Raw genomic sequence first — 21,197 nt, 5'->3', positions numbered from 1 at the left:
AAGTTTAGAGAGGTAGAGTACTTGCCAAAAGTCCTGGGTTAAGCAGATCAAGTTTCAGAGCAAAAGGGTACCGTCTCCCAAGTTGGTTCTGATGTTAAAAGGGAGAATTCTTCAACTTCCACCCTTAGGCCTGACAGCCTATTTTGTAGTCCCCCAGCAGGGGGTGTCTCTGAAGCCAAGGACCAATGCCTCATTTGCGGAGGGGGTTTCTAGGTGGAGACTCAAGCTAGAACCAAAATCTCTCCCAGCTTATATTTTGGCTCATAACTTTTCCTAGGCACAAGTAACATTCCACCTGCGGGTAGATTAATATGCAGACGCATCTGCGAAATGGTTAGATATGAAATACATACTTGTATGGTTCAAGAGATGTAATTTTCTGCTTTCCTATATATTCCAGCCAAGGAGTGTGACATATCAAACGGTTTGTCTTCTCGTGACCAATCTGAAGATATGCCTGGTTTTTATGTAAGTCTCTCATATTCCAAGATATAAGACATATGGGGACAATGGATTTTAAAAGTGGTATCTAGTTTGACTCCTCTGGAATGTCTTTGAACTCAGGGGAAGGCTTAGGTTATACTTTTACGAGGTGCCAGATTGCAGTTTCTTAGACAGCCCAGCACCCAGTTCAGAGAGGTTTTATAGCTCGGAGCTACCTGCTGTGCTGTGACACTTCCAACACACACCGACCACATGTCACTGTGGATCTCAGAGAGGGAGGGGGATGAGAAAATATATAGTTGTACAAGATGGATGATCCTTTGCCAAGATGGAGGTTGGAGCAAAATAGTTGAACCGCGTCCATCTCTGTGGGTACGATTGCTACAGTAATCATCTCAAACTCTAACCACACCCCCTTTAAGCTACACTCAATATTTGACATGTTTAAACCACACCCACTTTGTTGTGTGGCTACAACCATGCCCATACCATAGGAATGCCCCACCCGTATTTAAAGTAATGCTACAGAGGCTTTCCCACCACACAGAAAAAAAAAGTGTCTCTAAATACTTTTTTCAAATGTTAGCAACTATGCACTTGAAGAACTGTTTCAATAAAGGTTTAATAACTCAAAAAACATGTTCTCCTCCTGTATTTAGTAAAAAGTTCCTGGCCTGGGAGGCCCCACAGCAACACATTCCCAGATCCCATTACTTTTTTAAATGCAAATTATTTACTGCAAATTTTATTAAATTAAATTATTTTTTATTTAGATGTTTAATTTTTTCTTTGTAAGGCCATCCCTGCCCAATTTAAGCAACCACAAACAGGGACAATGCAAACTTGGTAAAAATATTGGCAGCTGTAAAGAGGGACCTTGGATTTTGTGGAGCTGCTACATTTAGTGTCCTCGTTGGCCTTCTCCTGTGAAGCTTACCCCAGGGACAAGAGATAATGGCAAGCAGCAGCAAACATTGAGCATATCATTCTATGGCCATAGGCTGCCTGCCCTTCCCCAGAGTAAATCCTTAAAACTCAAAGCAACACCAACCAACATTCACCCCACCGTCCAGTAACAGCCTTCCCATGCCAGGTTTTTGCTGCTGCAGAAAAAAAAAATTCCCAAACCCTGCACATGCCCAGCACCTGTATGCCAGCTTGACACTTCAAATGCTTTCATAACAGCTCCTGAAAACAGCCCCCTTCATGTTCATGTCCTGATCAGTCCCACATTATATTTTTTAATAAAAGCAGCAGTCCCACATGAATATCATATTTTTGCTGTTGCTGGTGCAGCTGTCATTTCTACCTTCTAGCACCTCTCCTCTGTCTTGTCCTTCCTTTTTTCAAAAAAATCGATTGACATCCTTCAATCTATAAAGAGCAGGGGCGGACTGACCTTTCCGGCACTCGGGCAGTGCCCGAGGGCCAGGGGTCAGTAAGGGGCCCCGTGAGATGCCCCTGGTACCTTTCATAGGCTGTTTTGGGTGTGGTTTGAGTGTGGGTGAGGACACAGGGGCCTCATGATCCCCTATTGCCTGGGGGCCCTATGAGTTGCCAGTCCACCCCTGATAAAGAGCTGAAGCTCTAATTTTTTGAAAGAGAACTCATATTGTCTTGAAAATGTGCACGACAGGGGCCAATTCACCTCACACCCAAGATGCAGAGTATTTACTAGCACTCCCGGGGGTTTGTGGTGAACCTGGGGTGAGGAGGGTGTGCGGTGTTTTAGGTAGACAGTGGGGTTTTTTTTGTTTTTTTTTTCAAAGGATGGTGAGAAAAAAACAACTCTTGAATGGACTGTGAGCAATAACTACCTTATGTGCTTTTATTGCCCCAAGCTAATAGTTATAATCTAAAAAAAAGGAAAAGGCCCAATATATTAGTAAAAAAGTAGCTTAGGTTTTGAAAATTAAAGAGTTAACTATCAATCAATTCTTATGGATATTGGTCCTTATAAGGATTTTTCGGTGTAAAGATCTGTGCACACAGGCAGGGCACATAAGAAAATGTATTCTAACACTGCCATTAAAAGAAATCAAGCATAGCTTGGAAAAGTAGATGTAAACCCAACCATTAAAACCTCATAAGCTTTAACATGATATCACTTGAAAAGCCTATTTTCATTTTAATTGCTAGCACTCGTAAAAATAACGGCTGGCAATACGGATATAAACGGCTTTTTAGGGTGCTTTTACCCTGTCACATGTTCTCCCAAAGCAAACTATATGCTTCTGTGCTGATGTACATTGCCCGGTCATATGTGCATCAGCACAGTGTTCCATTACTTTCTCTATTTGAAAAAAGGCCTGGGAAACAATGCAGCCAGCAACAATTAAGAAATATGCCCTGTGAAAAACAAACATGCAGTCTGTTATCACCGAAGAGCTTGCGGACTGGCTATAAAGAGGCTGCACAATGTGATGTAACAGGTAAAAAACCTTTCCCCTCCCAATTATTTAACCACTTTCCCTACTGAGGATTTACCCCCTTAATGACCAGGCCTCTTTTTGCTACTCGGCGCTGCACTAATTCAACTGATAATTACCCGGTCATGCAATGCTGCACCCAAACGAAATTTACGTCCTTTTTTTTCACACAAATAGAGCTTTCTTTCGGTGGTATTTGATCATCTGTGCGCTATTTATTTTTCACACTATAAACAAAAAAAGACCAAAAATTTTGAAGAAAAACAATATTTTTTACTTTCAGCTATAAAAAATATATAGTAAACTCAAAGTTAGTTGTAAATTTAGGCCAAAATGTATTCTGCTACATGTTTTTGGTAAAAAAAATCCCAATAAGTGTATATTGATTGCTTTGTGTGAACGTTATAGCGTCTACAAACTATGGTATAGATACTGCAATTTACGCCATTTTTTGCTATACAGCGCTGCGCTAGTTTAACGGACAATTGTGCGGTCATGCAATACGGTACATAAATGAAATTTATGTGCTTTTTTTGACACAAATAGTGCTTTCTTTCGGTGGTATTTGATCACATGTGCATTTTTATTTTTTGCACTATAAAAAAAAAAGGCTGACAATTTTGAGAAAAAAAAACAATATTTTGGACTTTTTGCTATAAAACATGTCCAGTAATAAAAATGTGAAAATCAAATTTCGTCATAAATTTCGGCCAAAATGCATTCTGCGACGTCTTTGCTAAAAAAAAACCCCAATACGTGTAAATTAATTGGTTTACGTAAAAGTTGTAGCGTTTACAAATGGTGGGAAAGATACTGGGATTTTAAATTTTTTTTTATACTAATAATGGCGGCGATCAGTGACTTATGGCGAAGATCAGTGACTTATGGCGGGACTGCGGAACTGCGGCGGACATTTTGACACTGGGGGGGAACTGACTTGGGGTCACTGACATCCCCAGTGACACCAATACAGTAATCAGTGCAAAAAAAAAAAACACTGACACTGTACTAATGGCACTGGGGAGGAAGGGGTTAACCTTTTTATTTACTGAAAGGGTTAACTGTGTGAGGGGAGTGTTTTACTAGGGGGCGGGGGTGTGTACTGCACAGGGAAACACTGATCGGGAGAGATAAACTCTTCTCTCCGGCTCAGCATGTCAGGAGCTGACAGGGAACTGACAGAAAGCAGAGCTACTGTGGCCTGCTCTCTGTCAGTGATTGCCGCTAATCGGCGGGACACAGCTGGTAACAACTGGCGACTGACATCCGCGGCCGTGATCGGCGGGACAGGTAGGGCGGTGGCACGCCTCGCGCGTGCCCCTTACCTGTTTTGCAAAAGCACGTTTTAAAACGTGGTTTTGCGCAGCCGTGCTGACCTGCCGCCGTATTTCTACAGTGGCTGGTCGGCTAGTGGTTAAAGTGTTACTAAACCCACAACAGTAAAATCAGTCTGTATATGCAGTAAAGCATGCTTGTTATACTCACTGTGGAACCTAAGAGGTTAATCCTCCACATTGTGTAAAAAGACCATTTGATCCTGACTTCTCTGCCCCTCCTCTTGTTTAAATGTCAACTTCTTATCTCTTGATAAGACAGACTGAATCTATAGCAACATTCACATGCTCAATTTAGTGTGTATTGCTAGAGAGTTTTTTTTTTCTTGGGAGAGTGCATGTGATCAGCACAGGACCAATGAGCACTGTCCAGACAGATGATCAGGGGTTTTGCATCCTCCTAGAGCATAATGCAAAGTCCTCCTACAAGCTTTAACCAGTGCTCTGCTGAAGTCACAAGACTGCTCTAACTGCTGATGAGAAAAGGTATTTAGCAGTTTATATTTACTAAAGTAATTGTATTTCCATGTTCTGTGTACTGTGGGAGATCAGATATAGTGAATGCTGGATCATGGGTTTAGTAACACTTTAAGATACACAGCATTCTGCTACCTACATGACTTCCAGTAAGGGTTCATGTCTAATTTAATAGACCTACAAGCCCTATACAATCTCTCACTATCTAAATTTCCAGCAGCACTCCCTATGCTTTCCTTATCATGGCTATAGCACAATGTCATTATGGGCATTGTTACCTCACCCTTTTATAGTGAGGGGGCTGGCTTATGCCTTATTGGCCCTTCTAAGACAACTGACCTATGTTCAAAGCCCAGGCAGTGCATTATGGTTACAAAGCATTCGGTCTGGTGATATCCCACAGTAACTGGCTGGGACTGCAAAACCTTGAACACACAGGGTGAAGGCGCATACCTGAAAATCATCCCTAGTTATTACCAGGCACATCTAGTTACCCACTTGAATATAGATGAACTTGGATAGTCTACAAATATTTAGAGAAGACACTGCAACCGTTAATACGTGCTCATCGTTTCTTGAGCTAATAAAGAAACCAACCAAAGAGAAGCTGTAGTGATGCAGTTTTATCGCAGTCAATTATCACAGATTGGATAAAAAAAATATTTTGGACTTGTTCTAAAATATTTATTTTTCTAGAGTAACAATCTGTTCCTTCAGTATTATCATCTTTAATTGCCCTATGAAATGCCCTTTCAGTGGAAACCCTAATAACAGATAAGATGCAAGCCATATCAACATGTATGCTACAGCTAATCTATATTTCTTACAAAGGGAGAAGTATAATCGGGCAAAAATGGGGGGGGGATGCAGAGGCCAGTGTTGCAGTAACATATTACATCCTGGGTATAACATGTTACGAAAGGTGAACTTATCCTTTATGTTTAGGCAGATAATATGCATTTTTAAAATGAATGCAAACCTGCGCTAGGAGCAGCACGATTGGTAAAAAGCAGCTAGCAAGAATGTTGGCAACAAATAATTAATAACATATGCCAAAATGCAGCGCTAGATACCAAATATTCAATATAATAAAAGATAATATATCACCAAATAAAATAACATTTAAATGTCAAAACAAAGTGCAATTACTATAAGATGCAGTCCTTAGAATAAGTCCATATGGTGCAGCTGGAAATCACATGTACATGTGCCAGAAGAGGTAAAAAGTGCTTGAAGAAAGGAATCCTCCTCCATTAATCAACATGTCTCTTACCAGAAACATTGATCACAAATCAAGCGGTCAAAAAGTGCGTATTGTATATACTAGTGGTTGGTGGTTGGGGATCCCAGCAAATCTCTTTGCCAATCTCCTTTCCCCTGCAGCTTACTCCAAGGTATAGATGTAGTATTAAGCCAAAAAGGATGATTTGATGCTCCCAGATATATATATGCGGAGGAAAGCAAGACTACTTCATAATGTAGTCATTTATAAAAAACAAAATTTAATAAATGGTATTGCACTTACAAACATCGAATATGTTCAGCATAAAATATATCATAGAATGTTTCCAACCAGCAAGATGGCCACGATCCATAACGCGATGACATCATATACCGTATATAGGCAGATATTATGCATTTGTAAAATTAATGTAAACTATATTAATGTGACTCAATCAAGCTTTATTTTGCGATGTATCCGCTTGTCATCCCCCATTGCTACAACTCACCTTGCCGGGCAAGGTGATAGTGTCTCTGGAAAAGAATCCCCCAACCCCCACATATTCACCTTACTTTCCCTTGCAGCTGCTTTCCATTCTGCAGCCAACGCTTCATTCTCCTAGGCATGTGACAGTGCTCAGGCTTAGCAAATGGCTGCTATGCTGAGGCATCATCAAAGAGGAGCAGGACACAGATTTCTCCACTTCTGGATGTCAGCTGTGGAGGAGCAAGGATTAGGATAAGTATATAGGTTTGTGGATGCCCTTTCCAGAGACGCTGTCACTTTGCCCTGGATAGGCAGGCTGACAGAGCATCTTTAAAATGTAAATGGCTGGGTATGGTTTACCTTTTAACAGTTTTGTGTAAGTATTCAAACAAAAGGAAAAAACAGCACCTTTGACCTTCTATATGTCTTTATTTCTTCTCTGACTTACATAAAAGGAATGTCTCCATTTGAAATAGTTTATTACAATAGAGCTTCCCACAATCGATACTGATTCCAGTTTAGATTTTTAGATTTTAATTAAAAAAATGTGTTCAGAATGACTCAACCCTGTTGTCTAGGCCAAGAAATACTTATGTAGTTATAGAACCTTGGACAGGTAGCTAAAGACACATTGTCCAAAACATGTTAGCACCTCTACCATGCCTTGTATGTAAGCCGCAGAAGAAATAAAGACATATACACCGTGTTCCAAATTATTATGCAAATCCTATTTAAATGTCACAAAGATTAAATATTTTGTTTTTCAGTTTAACTCATGGATGGCATTGTGTGTCAGGGCTCTTTTGATCACTGAAAACAATCTCGGACACCTGTAATAATTAGATTGGCCGGTGAGCCCAATTTAAGGAAAAACTACTAAAGGAGGGTGTTCCACATTATTAAGCAGAGCACCATTTTCAAGCAATATGGGTAAGAAAAAGGATCTCTCTGCTGCCGAAAAGAATGAAATAGTTCAATGCCTTGGACGAGGTATGAAAACATTAGATATTTCACGAAAACTTAAGCGCGATCATCGCACTATTAAGAGATTTGCGGCTGATTCAGAGCACAGACAGGTTTGTGCAGATAAAGGCACATTGAGGAAGATTTCTGCCAGATCCATTCATCAGATCAAGAGAGCAGCTGCTAAAATACCATTACATAGCAGCAAACAGATATTTGAAGCTGCTGGTGCCTCTGGAGTCCCACGGACATCAAGGTGTAGAGTCCTCCAGCTGTGCATAACTGTGCATAAACATTCTATTCGGCCACCAATAACCAATGCTCACAAGCAGAAACGGATGCACTGGGCAGAAAAATACATGAAGACTAATTTTCAAACAGTCCTGTTCACTGATGAGTGCCGTGCAACCCTGGATGGTCCAGATGGATAGAGTAGTGGATGGTTGGTGGACGGCCACCCTGTTCCAACAAGGCTGCGACGTCAGCAAGGCGGTGGTGGAGTCATGTTTTGGGCCGGAATCATGGGAACAGAGCTGGTCGGCCCCTTTAGGGTCCCCAAAGGTGTAAAGATGACCTCTGCAAAGTATGTGGAGTTTATGACTGACCACTTTCTTCCCTGTTACAGAAGGAAGAACTATGCTTTCCGTAATAAAATCATCTTCATGCATGACAATGCACCATCTCATGCTGCAAAGAATACCTCTTCATCAATGGCTGTTATGGGGTAAAAGGAGAGAAAGTCATGGTGTGGCCTCCATCCTCCTCTGACCTCAATCCTATTGAGAACCTTTGGAACATCCTCAAGCAAAAGATCTATGAGGGTGGGAGGCAGTTTACATCCAAACAGCAGCTCTGGGAGGCTATTCTGACATCTTGCAAACAAATTCAAGCAGAAACTGTCCAAAAACTCACAAGTTCAATGGATGCAAGATTTGTGAAGCTGCTATCAAATAAGGGGTCCTATGTTACAATGTAACGTGTCCTGTTAAAATGTTTACAAAGTTAAAGTTAAACAGTAGCCTGAATGAGCACCGGTATCCCCTGAGGATGAAGCATGATATATGGGTGGAGGAGGTAGAGTGCTTTTATCCCTGTTGTTTGACTTTTGTGTAACTACTGCTAAGGCATTTATTCGTATTCTGTGATATGGGAAAAACACTAAAGAATTAGAAAAAAAATTGTGTATGACTGCCTTGTACTTGTTACCTCCGCCTAACATGAAATGCATCCATTGTGGTGTCATGTACAGACAAATGGCTACAATTTAATGGCTACTAATTTTAGGTTTGTTTTTTGTCTATAGATTGCATTTAAAATAAAGGCATTCTTGTAAAACATTATCACAAAAACAAAGCATTGTTTGTCTATATATATTACATAGTTATCGTAAGAAATGACAGTTATTTCTGAGTTAGGCGGTCCATTGGGGGACATACAGATGAAATGGATAAAGAACAAATACAGGCCCCTGTAATACCAGTCTAAACACGTACCAAATCCAGTTACTATGTGATGTACAAAACACATAGCATAAAGCCATGTCTTCCTTCATTTGAGTGTCACATTCACCTCTCTCAGACACTGCAGCTCTCAGTGGGAGGGTTTCAGCAACAAAAGCATTACTGTCAATCCAGAAAGCAGGGGGCAAAATTAAGTGTGGTCAGGTGGTGACTAACAAACTACAGGCTTGGCAATCAGCAATGACAATGATATTATCTATGTCCTTCAACTTTTTTTATCCCACTTTAGTGCAACGTGAGAGAGTGGCATTTCTTACTGAATTCAGAGTCAGTGCAGCATTTTTGACAAACCATCGCATGAAGCTGCATTCAGTGGACTTCACTGGCAGGTATTTGTGGGACTTTGCAGGGGGAAAGGAAAATTATAAGTTCAGTTTACATCTAAGAGAAACTAAGAAGTAAGTGATTCTCCCTTATCAGTATGTTAACAATTATATGTACTGTATCAGCTTAGTACTAGGGCTTAGCATTGCTTGTCAATGGGGAGTCATATGTGCAAAAAATGCAGTATAATAATGTAGGAGAAAATGCTAGGTGTGGCCACCTTTGGATAACCTTACATAAATTACTTCCCTGCCATTTGCTCCCAGTTTGCCCAGTACAATAAGCTACCAATCAGCTCTTTAACACCCCCAGGTGCTGGTGACTTTACTGCACTTACACCCATTAAAACCAACTTCCATACCTTTATTCATAATGACACAATGAAGTGCATTGTGAATTGCTGGCTACACAAGTAATATGAGTAAGTTGTCCTGTTCCTGGTGCTAAGTTACATGGCCCACGTGGCATTAGATGTTTAAAAACACAATGCAAAATATAATTAGAGCAGTTGGAACAGAAGACTTGTATTCTTTTGTCAAATGTACATTGTAAATACAAGCTATCATAAAAGAATATCTCACAGTTTTTTCCAAGTACAGACAGAACACATACACTATATTGTCAAAAGTATTGGGACACCCCTCCAAATCATTGGATTCAGGTGTTCCAATCACCTCTATGGCCACAGGTGTATAAAATCAAGTATCTAGGCATGGAGACTGCTTCTACAAACATTTGTGAAAGAATGGGTCACTCTCAGGAGCTCAGTGAATTCAAGCGTGGTAACGTGATGAGTTGTCACCTGTACAATAAGTCTGAAAAATTTCCTTGCTACTAAATATTCCACAGTCAACTGTTAGTGGTGTTATAACAAAGTAGAAGTAACTGAGAACAACAGCAACTCAACCACGAAGTGGTAGGCTATGTAAAATGACAGAGCGGGGTCACCGCATGCTGAAGTGCACAGTGCTCAGAATTCACCAACTGTCTGTAGTCAATAGCTAAAGACCTCCAAACTTTGTGTGGCCTTCAGATTAGCACATCAACAGTGCATAGAAAGCTTCATGGAATGGGTTTCCATGGCCGAGCATCTGCATCCAAACCTTACGTTACCAAGTGCAATGTAAAGCATCGGATGCAGTGGTGTAAAGCATGCCGCCTCCGGACTCTAGAGCAGTGGAGATGTGTTTTCTGGAGTGACAAATCATGCTTCTCTGTCTGGAAATATGATGGACGTGTCTGGATTTGGCGGCTGCCAGGAGAACAATACTTGCCTGACTGCATTGTGCCAAGTATAAAGTTTGGTGGAGGGGGAATAATGGTGTGGGGTTGGTTTTCAGGGGTTGGGTTTGGCCCCTTAGTTCCAGTGCAGGGAACTCTTAAGGTGTCGGCATACCAAGACATTTTGGACAATTTCATGCTCCCAACTCAGTGGAAACCATTTGGGGATGGCCCCTTCTTGTTTCAACATGACTGTGCATCAGTGCACAAAGAAAGGTTCATAAAGACATGGATAAGTGAGTTTGGGGTGGAGGAACTTGACTGGCCTGCACAGAGTCCTGACCTCAACCCAATAAAACACCTTTGGGTTGAATTAGAGCGGAGACTGCGAACCAGGCGTTCTCGTCCGACATCAGTGCCTGACCTCACAAATGTGCTTCTGGAAGAATGGTCTGTAAACCACTGCAATGTTCCCCAGCAAAACTTATTTAGCAGAACTGTTGAAACTATTATCGAAAATGAACTGTAATCTAGACAGGTTTATGGTCATTACTTTGAGTAGTATAGCAACAAATAGGTCGGTTTTCAAGTAATTCAGCCAGGCTCAAGCCAAAAATATTGGAAAGCCTAACTTTACACGCACATGAACTTTAATGGCATCCCAGTCTTAGTCTGTAGGATTCAGTATTGAGTTGGCCCACCCTTTGCAGCTATAACAGCTTTAGCTCTTCTGGGAAGAATGTCCACAAGGTTTAGAAGTGTATCTATGGAAACAACTGACCATTCTTCCAGAAGCACATTTGTGAGGTCAGGCACTGATGTCGGACGAGAAGCCCTGGTTCGCAGTCTCCGCTCGAATTCAACCCAAAGGTGTTTTATCGGGTTTAGGTCAGGATTCTGTACAGGCCAGTTAGGTTCCTCCACCCCAAACTCGCTCATCCATGTCTTTATGAACCTTGCTTTGTGCACTGGTGACCAGTCATGTTGAAACAGGAAGGGGCCATCCCGAAACTGTTCCCACAAAGTTGGGAGCATGAAATTGTCCAAAATGTCTTGGTATGCTGACACCTTAAGAATTCCCTTCACTGGAACTAAGGGGCCAAGACAAACCCCTGAAAAATACCCCCAAACCATAATCCCCCCTCCTCCAAACTTTATACTTGACACAATGCAGTCAGGCAAGAACCGTTCTCCTGGCCGCCGCCAAACCCAAACAAGTCCATAGGATTGCCAGACAGAGAAGCGTGATTCGTCACTCCAGAGAACACGTCTCCCTACTCTAGAGTCCAGTGGTGGCGTGCTTTACACCACTGCATCCAACGCTTTGCATTGCACTTGGTGATGTAAGGGTTGCATGCAACTGCTTGGCCAAGGAAACCCATTCTATGTAGCGCTCTATGCACTGTTGTGCTAATCTGAAGGCCACATAATATTTTGGAGGTCTTTAGCTATTGACTCTGCAGACAGTTGTCGACTTCTGCGTACTGTGCTCTTCAGCATATGCTGACCCTGCTCTGTCATTTTATGTGGCCTACCACTTTGTGGCTGAGTTGCTGTTATTCTTAGTTGCTTCTACTTTTATAATACCACTAACAGTTGACCATGGAATATTTAGTAGCAAGGAAATTTTACGGATGGACTTATTGCACAGGTGGCAGCCTATCATGGTACCTAGGTGCTTGATTTTTATACCTATGGCCATGGAGGTGATTGGAACACCTGAATCAAATGATTTGGAGGGGTGTCCCTATACTTTTGGCAATATAATGTATATCAATTACATGTTTGTCATCTAAAGAGGCACACTGGATGAGCTGACCCTGTTCATGCAGGCCCTGGACAAGAAGACATACAACCTCAACTTCTTGATGAATTGTAGTAAATTGAGTATTTCTTTTCCTTACATTGAAATTATCAAGCAACAAAGTGGCTCTATAGCAACCACATTATAAAGGAAGTCAACAAGTAGAAACACAATATTCTGTGCATTTAGCGCTTACCACAAATCTCTAGTAGTGTACCTTACAGCCAAAACCCAAGAATTAAAATTAAAAAACATAAGACCACGCTCACAACACCTATAAAAGTGAAAGGGCTAGAGCAGCTAGCCTAATGTCTGGCTATTACAAACATAACAGCATTGTTTATGATGATCACATTGGACTGTTTACTGTTGTATTCCATTATTATGTTGAATCTGCTTTGTAATAACAGATACAGTTAGGTCCATATATATTTGGACACATGCACAATTTTATATTTTTTCAGGTATTTACCAATACATATTCAAGCTATAGTTATATAATGGATATGGGCTGAAAGTGCACACTCTCAGGTTTAATTTGAGGGTATGTACATCCAAATTGGAGGAAGGGTTTAGGAATTACTGCTCTTTAAGAGCAGCCATCCCCCTTTTTCAAGGGACCAAAAGTAATTGGACAATTGAATCAAAAGCTGTTTCATGGCCAGGTGTGGGCTACTCCTTCATTATTTCTTCATCAATTAAGCAGGTAAAAGGTCTGGAGTTGATTCTAAGTGTGGTATTTGCATTTGGAATCTGTTGCTGTGAACCTACATCATGCGTTCAAAGGAGCTGTCTATGCAAGTGAAACAGGCTATAGTAAGGCTTCAAAAATGAAACACATCCATCAGAGAGAAAGCAGCAACATTAGGAGTGGCCAAATCAACAGTTTGGTACATTCTGAGGAAAGAAGAACACACTGGTGAGCTCAGCAACATAAAAAGGCATGGACGTCCACGGAAGACAACAGTGGTGGATGATAGCAGGATCCTCTCTATGGTAAGGAAAAACCTATTCACAACATCCAGACAAGTGAAGGACACTCTCCACGAGGTGGGTGTATCATTGTCAAAGTCTACAATCAAGAGAAGACTTCACAAGAGCAAATACAGAGGGTTAGCCACAAGGTGCAAACCATTCATAAGCCTGAAGAATAGAAAAGCCAGATTAGACTTTGCCAAAAAAACATCTAAAAAATCCAGACCAGTTCTGGAAAAGCATTCTTTGGACAGATGAAACTAAGATTAATCTGTACCAGATTGATGAGAACAAAAAAGTGTGGAGAAGGCTTGGAACAGCTCATGATCCAAAGCACACGTCATCTTTAAAACATGGTAGAGGCAGTGTGATGGCATGGGCATGCATGGCTTCCAGTGGTGTTTAATGATGATGTGACAGAAGCAGCCGCATGAATTCTGCAGTGTTTAGAGATATACTGTCAGCCAGATTCAGCCAAATGCAGCAAAGTTGATTGGCGCTTCTCAGTACAGATGGACAATGATCCAAAACACACTGCAAAAGCAACCCTGTAGCTTTTGAAGGAAAAGAAGTGGAATATTCTGCAATGGCCGAGTCAATCACCTGATCTCAACCCAATTGAGCATGCATTTCACTTGCTGAAGGCAAAACTAAAGGCAGAAAGACCCACAAAGAACAACTGAAGACAGCTTCAGTTAGACTCTGGCTAAGCATCAGAAAGGAGGAGACCCAGTCTTTGGTAATGTCCATGGGTTCCAGACTTCAGGCAGTCATTGCCAGTAAAGGATTCTCAACAAAATATTTAAAAATGAACCTTTTATTTTTGATTATATTCATTTGTCCAATAACATTTGAGCGCCTGAAAATGGAGGGACTGTGTATAATAATGGTTGCTAAAAATTATACTTGAAATTTACGTTCAACCCCTTGAATTAAAGCTGAAAGTATGCATTTCAATTCATTTGGATTGTTTTGTTTTAAATTTATTCTGGTGGCATACAGAGACAAAAGTTTGAAAATTGTGTCCAAATATATATGGACCTAACTGTATGTATAAATAATTGGTGTTGGATTATGCACTTATATTGTACTCATGAGTTATTCATGTTCTTTTATTTGGGCTGTATAGTTGACTTTATTTGCACAATACCTGAGAATAGGGTGTAAATGTTTGGGAGAGAGAGATTTTGAAAAGAAAGCTAAAGAGTTAATGGATGGGTTGCTTTGGAGAGGCTATAGGAAAAAAAAACCCTGAAAGCTTGCCATGGGGCAAAAGTCCACACAAGGGATTTTTTGATTTTAACCTAAAGATGATTCTGCTACTATAAAAATTTTCACTAGGACCTGCTGATGGGCTAAGCAAATGACAGAACAGAGCTCTGTGCTGGCAAACAACACATAGCTCTGTACAGACAGCAGCAATGTGTCTGTTTTTTTTTCTCCCTGCAAAGCAGGGAGTAAAATCCAGCACATGACTTAAAAGCAGCACAAACTACATGCAGTACACATTGTTAGGCACACAATTAACCCTTTGATTTCCCCTAGATGTTTACCCCTTCCTAGCCAGTGTAATTAGTACAGTGACAGTGTATAGTAGTAGCACTGATCACTGTATTAGTGTCACTGGAGATGTCAGTGTCAGTTCCCACAAAGTGTCAGTTATAGTCAGATTGCCCGATGCACTTTCACAGTTCCACTATAAGTCGCTGATTACCGCCCTTACTAGTATAAAAAAAATTCCAGTATTTATCCTATATTTTTTAGGTTCTATAGCTTTCACACAAACCAATTAATATACACTTAATGGGAATTTATTTTTTACCAAGGACATGTAGTAGAATACATTTTGGCCTAAATTTATGAAGAAATTAAATTGTTTAAATTTTTTTTGTTGAATATGTTTTAAAACAGAAAGTTAAAAAAAAAATTTTTCAAGATGTTCTGTCTTTTTTAGTTTATAAACTAAAAAATAAAAAAACCCTGTGGTGATTAAATACCACCAGAAGAAAGCTCTATTTGTGTGCAAAAAATGGTCTGGTCATGAAGGGGGTAAAATGTTCTGGAGATTACGTGGTTAACTAGCAGACGTACTGTAAGAAAATATGTTAAGGAAAGACCAGAACTAGTTTATAAGCATTTGGGTTCAATTTGTGTTTGACTGATACAGAGTCACTATTTGGGAAAAGAAAAAAGTCGAACTGAAACAAGGAAAACTTATGCGTATTGTGCATGTAGCCAGTGTCTGTGGGAAAAAGCAGGAACGACTGTCACTCTACCATATGGACAGATATGGGCCCCGAAACACTTTATGGATTGTCAAATGACTGGCATTGCGTACCTATTGTTGTCAATGCAAAACAATTTGGCAAACTGATAAACTAATATAAGACCTTGTATAATTTGTAAAATATGGGAAGGACATCATGCTTGGCAACAGGCTTTACCATAGCTATGATGCTTCTTTTCATGTCTTAGATTGCATACTGTACATACTAATCCCAGAGGGGATGAAATTGATACACTCTTATTGCAATGTGAGACATGATTGATACAATCCCTAAAAGCAATGCATGCTCTAGGCTTAATGAAATGCCAAGCTTTAAATAATTTATATAGAAATCATCAGGTTTTAAATGCTGTGTCTTTGTACTGTATATGCATTATACAGTAGTTATGGTATATCATTTTTGATACACTAAAAATTAAATACCTCTTTTTACCAAAGTCAGCTATATATCTGTTTGGTGACTTTCATATCAGTAGTGTTCCTGGTTCTGTGGTACAATTTTGGTATTTATAGACAGCCATGATACCATAACCCTAATGTTAATACATTGTCTATATGGTTTATATATCTTATATATAAACATATGTGTGTGCGGTCAGGGCTGGTGCTAGACTATTTTGCGCCCTAGGCAAGACCAGCTACTCCCCCCTTCCCCAAAAAAAATAAATAAATAAAAATGTAAAAAAGCAGTAGAAAATATTCAATCAACAAAACATGAAACTGCTAAAATTTCTTTTAATGTGCAAAAATAAGTGCCATAAGATGCCACTGGCACCAATATTAAAGACAAAATCAGTGGACTGTATCTTTGGCTGGCAGTGGCAGGGTGACATTTGCAGTGAGTGGAGGATGATGGATCCACACTCTGATAGATACCAGGCTGGAATTCCCAGGCAATGGAGGGAGATAACACGCTGTGACAGCAGAGAGAACACCTGAACTGAGTGATCTCACACAGTGACAGATCCAACACAACACACCACCACCAACACTGACACAGATCAGCAGGCCCAGTAGGCACTAGAAGAGCAGGCTGTGGGATCATGATGATGTCATCATTCACTGACACATTGCACATGTAATGGATGTCCAGCCGGCCTGGTCACACTCACACAGACACAAGACATGAGAGTCAGACATTACCTTCCTCCGCAGGTGCAGCTCCGCCTCCGCTGATGAATGGGAAGAGAAGGGCTGGAACTCCACAGCCATCAGAAGCGGACAGTAAAAGACTGCGTCTGAGAGGAACATTGGAAGGAGCGGCAGCTCAGCTGCTACACTGGCCCCAGACACCCGGCATCTTCCTCTGTACTTTCTTCCTCCCCTCTGCTGCCCCTCCCATCAGCTGGAGACTCAATCATGACGTGGCGGAGTCCCACATAAATAGAGTGCCGGCCTGGGCTGTGCCCAGGTGCCCCTAGGTGGTAGTGTGCCCTAGGCAGCCACCCAGTTTGCCTAGTGGAAGCAGCGGCCCTGTGTGTGGTGTTCTGAATCAATGTTTTTTTCCTTTTTGCTGTTGGGGACTGTATGGACAAATAGGTTAGATGCTCCTTTGTTCTGCACTTTCGTATTCCTACTGTGTGTGTGTGGGGGGGGGGGGTAAGGTTCAATTCCTTCCCTTTTTATGTGTACTTTATTGCCAACATCCAGAATTAGATTGGGGAAACCAGGACTTTTCTCATCCTCCATGTTGGTAGGTGGAGGCTCAAAGAGTCCACAGACTGAGCATAGCATGTGTGGATTTACATCTGCACCTCTGATAACTTACACATCATGTTTAGGTGGTAGCCATCGCCAACAGCAGGGGGACATAAAAGAAAGGGCCCTCTACCTCTATGGGGTCAGTTTGTGGCAGCTGTCAAAAGGAGCACACAGGGAAATGGTGGATTGTGCTGCTGGAGACAATTAGCAAATACTGGCTGAGTCTGTTGGCCATCTCATTACCTTACTTGTCTGTTTTCCATTAGCAAGAATTACATAATTGTTATATTTATTATCAGCTTACGGCTAGTTCACACCACAAAAACACACTTCAGATCTGTTCTGGATGCGTTTCTGCATGCACATTTTTAATGTATTTTCTATGCATTCTGGTGCTTTGTTTTTGCTCTTTTGATGCGTTTCCGGATGCTTTGCAGATGTTTTATTTCTTCTTTTTTCACTGTACTGGGGTCCGGTGTGTTTTTGATGCATTTTGCCATGTTCTAGTACAACTCTGTGCAGAAAAAATGCAATATGTTCTACTTTTTTGTGAACCAGAATGCACTGGGACTGCAAGCACTGGTGTGAACAGTGCCACTGAAAACCATGTAACCTACTTTCTATGCATTTTGGATGCAGAAAAAAAGCACTGGAATGCATGGGGTGTGAGCTAGCCCTTATACTTGTGAATGGTTTTGTGACTCACTCAGACAGCCCCTCAATATGTTTATTTTCAAACAGCTTTAGTATTTCTCATCAATGCTTATATCATCTCCCTTGTGTTCTCTTATTATTATTTATTTCAGGTACTTATATAGTGCCGTCAATTTACACAGCACTTTACATATATATTGTACATTCACATCAGTCCCTAACCCTCAAGGGGCGTACAATCTAAGGTCCCTAACTCACATTCATACATACATATACTAGGGCCAATTTTTAGACAGCAGCCAATTAACCTACCAGCATGTCTTTAGAAATGTTCTCTTTTATACAGTCTGGAATTAGTATAACTCTGAAATAGTTAACTGATTTCTACTATATTAGACAATTGGAAAAGCACCACCTAAAGAGGCTTTTTTAATCCCACTCATCTTCCTGTGTCCCCCTACCTGGGAGAAATTGGCTCTAGGCTCACAACATGCATCAATGAATACATTGGGATTGGTTCACTAAAAGCAAATTAGCATTTCATTTTCCAAGGGAATTGGCCCTTAGCTTGAATTTGATGAAAATTCACTTTCCTAAAACAATCACATGCAAGGAATTTAAAAAAATTTACCTGAATGGATAATGGAAGTCAGCAGAGCATCACCAAGATGGTCTAAGGACTAGAGAACCACACCCTTTTACAGTGGATATAAAAAGTCCACACACCCCTGTGACCTATAAATTGTACAGCTCAGTTGAACAACAAACTGAAATCTTTTAGGTGGAGGGAAGTAAAAATAAAAAACTAAAATAATATGGTGCATAAGTGTGCACGCCCTTAAACTAATACTTTGTTGAAGCATCGTTTAATTTGATTCCAGCACTCAGTCCTTTTGGGTATGAGTCTGTGACAGACAGCAGAAATATTATTTTATTTTTGTGTTGTTTTGTTGAGCTCCAGACTTTTGTCCAGCAGGTTGGCAGGGGGCCCAGACAGCATGGTGTCCTGTGGCTGTGAAAAGCCAGACGTGTCGGCACTGGGGGCTTGGTCAAATTGAAAGGACCATATAATGCCCTAGGGGGGGAGAATGGGCAGAGTTTGAGTCAAGATGGACAGAGCAGCTCATGGCTGCAGGCCTCGTTAGGAGATGCATTGAACTGTGCTTTGCTTTGTGCACTGCTGGGACTTGTGGTTCTACATTGTCTGTGTAGTCTTGCAGCTGCAGCCAAGACACACAGCTCTCTGAAGACCCGTGAGGAGTTCCCGTGAGGAGTTGGTGCCTATCTGCCTAGACTTTCTCTTCTGGGGCCACTGTTGGCTGGTGAGTCCCTGAATTGCTGCCTTGTGCCAAAGACTTAACTCTCTCTGCTCTGCCTGCTGGGTGTCACCCCTTGTGCTGAAGACCCAACCTGGACTTAATCCTTGCCTGCCAGAGTCCTGCCTGTCTGCTGTGTGCAACCCCCTGTGCTGAGGATCCAACCTGGACTTAATCCTGGCCCGCCAGAGTCCTGCCACCCTGCTCTGTGCCACCCCCTGTGCTGAGGACCCAACCTGGACTTAATCCTTGCCCGCACAAGTTCTGCCGCCCTGTTGTGTGCCACACCCTGAGGTGAGGACCCAACCTGGACTTAATCCTTGCCCACCAGAGTTCTGCCTGTCTGCTGTGTGCCACCCCATGCTGAGGATCCAACCTAGACTTAATCCTTGCCCGCCCGAGTTCTGCTGCCCTGTTGTGTGCTACTCGGACTTAACCCATTGCCTGCCAGAAACTGCTCCCTGTTGTGTTCCACTCAGACTTAACCCATTGCCTGCCAGAGACTGCTCCCTGTTGTGTGTCACTCGGACTTAACCCATTACCTGCAAGTCTGCCCCCCTGTTGTGAACCCAGATGGTGCTACAGACTATCCCCCCCCCCCCCCGTGTTGCCTACCAGAGCTCGGTGATCCTTGTCGTGTGTCCCACCCTGTGGTACCGACTTAACTTTTGTTTTGCCAGAACCTTGCTATACTCATCGTGTGCCCTCCAAATCACTCAGTAAAAGCCTTGTGTGTACCACCGCTCTCTGCGTGTGTTCTGTTCCACCCACACCCAGAGTCTATCAGCATGGTACATCTTGACTTGGCAATATTTGCCCACTCTTCCTTGCAAAAACACTCCAAAGCTGTCTGATTGCGAGGGCATCTCCTGTGCACAGCCCTCTTCAGATCACTCCACAGACTTTCGATCAGATTCAGGTCTGGGCTCTGGCTGGGCCATTCCAAAACTTGAATCTCCTTCTGGTGAAGCCATTCCTTTGTTGATTTGGATGTATGCTTTGGGTCGTTGTCATGCTGAAAGATGAAGTTCCTCTTCATGTTCAGCTTTCTAGCCACTATTAACTGGTATTTGGAACTGTTCATAATTCCCTCTACCTTGACAAAGGTCCCAGTTCCAGCTGAAGAATAAACTGCCCCAAAGCATGATGCTGCCACCAATGTGCTTCACTGTGGGTATGGTGTTCTTTTGGTGATGTGCAGTGTTGTTTTTGTGCCAAACATATCTTTTGGAATTATGGGCAAGAAGTTCAACCTTGGTTTCATCAGACCATAACACATTTTCCCACATGCTTTTGGGAGACTTCAGAAGTGTTTTTGCAAAATTTATCCGGGCTTGGATGTTTTTCTTCGTAAGAAAAGGCTTCCGTCTTGCCACTCTACCCCATAGCCCAGGCATATGAAGAATACGGGAGATTGTTGTCACATGTACTACACAGACAGTACTTGACAGATATTTCTGCAGCTCCTCTCATGTTGCTGTAGGCCTCTTAGCAGCCTCCCAGACCAGTTTTCTTCTCGTCTTTTCATCAATTTTGGAGGGATGGCCAGTTCTTTGTAATGTCACTGTTGCGCCATATTTTCTCCACTTGATGATGACTGTCTTCACTGTGTTCCATGGTGTATCTAATGCCTTGGAAATTCTTGAACCCTTCACCTGACTGATACCTTTTAACAATGAGATCCATCTGATGCATTGGAAGCTCTCTGCAGACCATGGCTTTTGCTGTTGGATGCGACTAAGAAAATGTCCAGAAAGACCTACTAGAACAGCTGAACTTTGTTTGGGGTTAATCAGAGGCACTTTAAATGATGGCAGGTGTGTATTGACTCCCATTTAATATGATTTTGAATGTGATTGCTTAATTCTGAACACGGCTACATCCCCAGTTATAAGAGGGTGTGCACACTTATGCAACCACATTATTTTAATTTTTTATGTTTACTTCCCCCCCTAAAAGATTTCAGTTTGTTTTTCAATTGAGTTGTACAGTTTATAGGTCACATTAAAAGTGGAATAAGTTCTTAAATTATTTATCTTT

This window comes from Staurois parvus, unplaced genomic scaffold (assembly GCF_062004578.1).
Source record: "Staurois parvus isolate SC_StPar_1 unplaced genomic scaffold, SC_StPar_1.0 ptg000091l, whole genome shotgun sequence".
Classification (NCBI taxonomy): Eukaryota; Metazoa; Chordata; class Amphibia; order Anura; family Ranidae; genus Staurois; species Staurois parvus.
Note: the sequence above shows the minus strand (reverse complement) of the source record.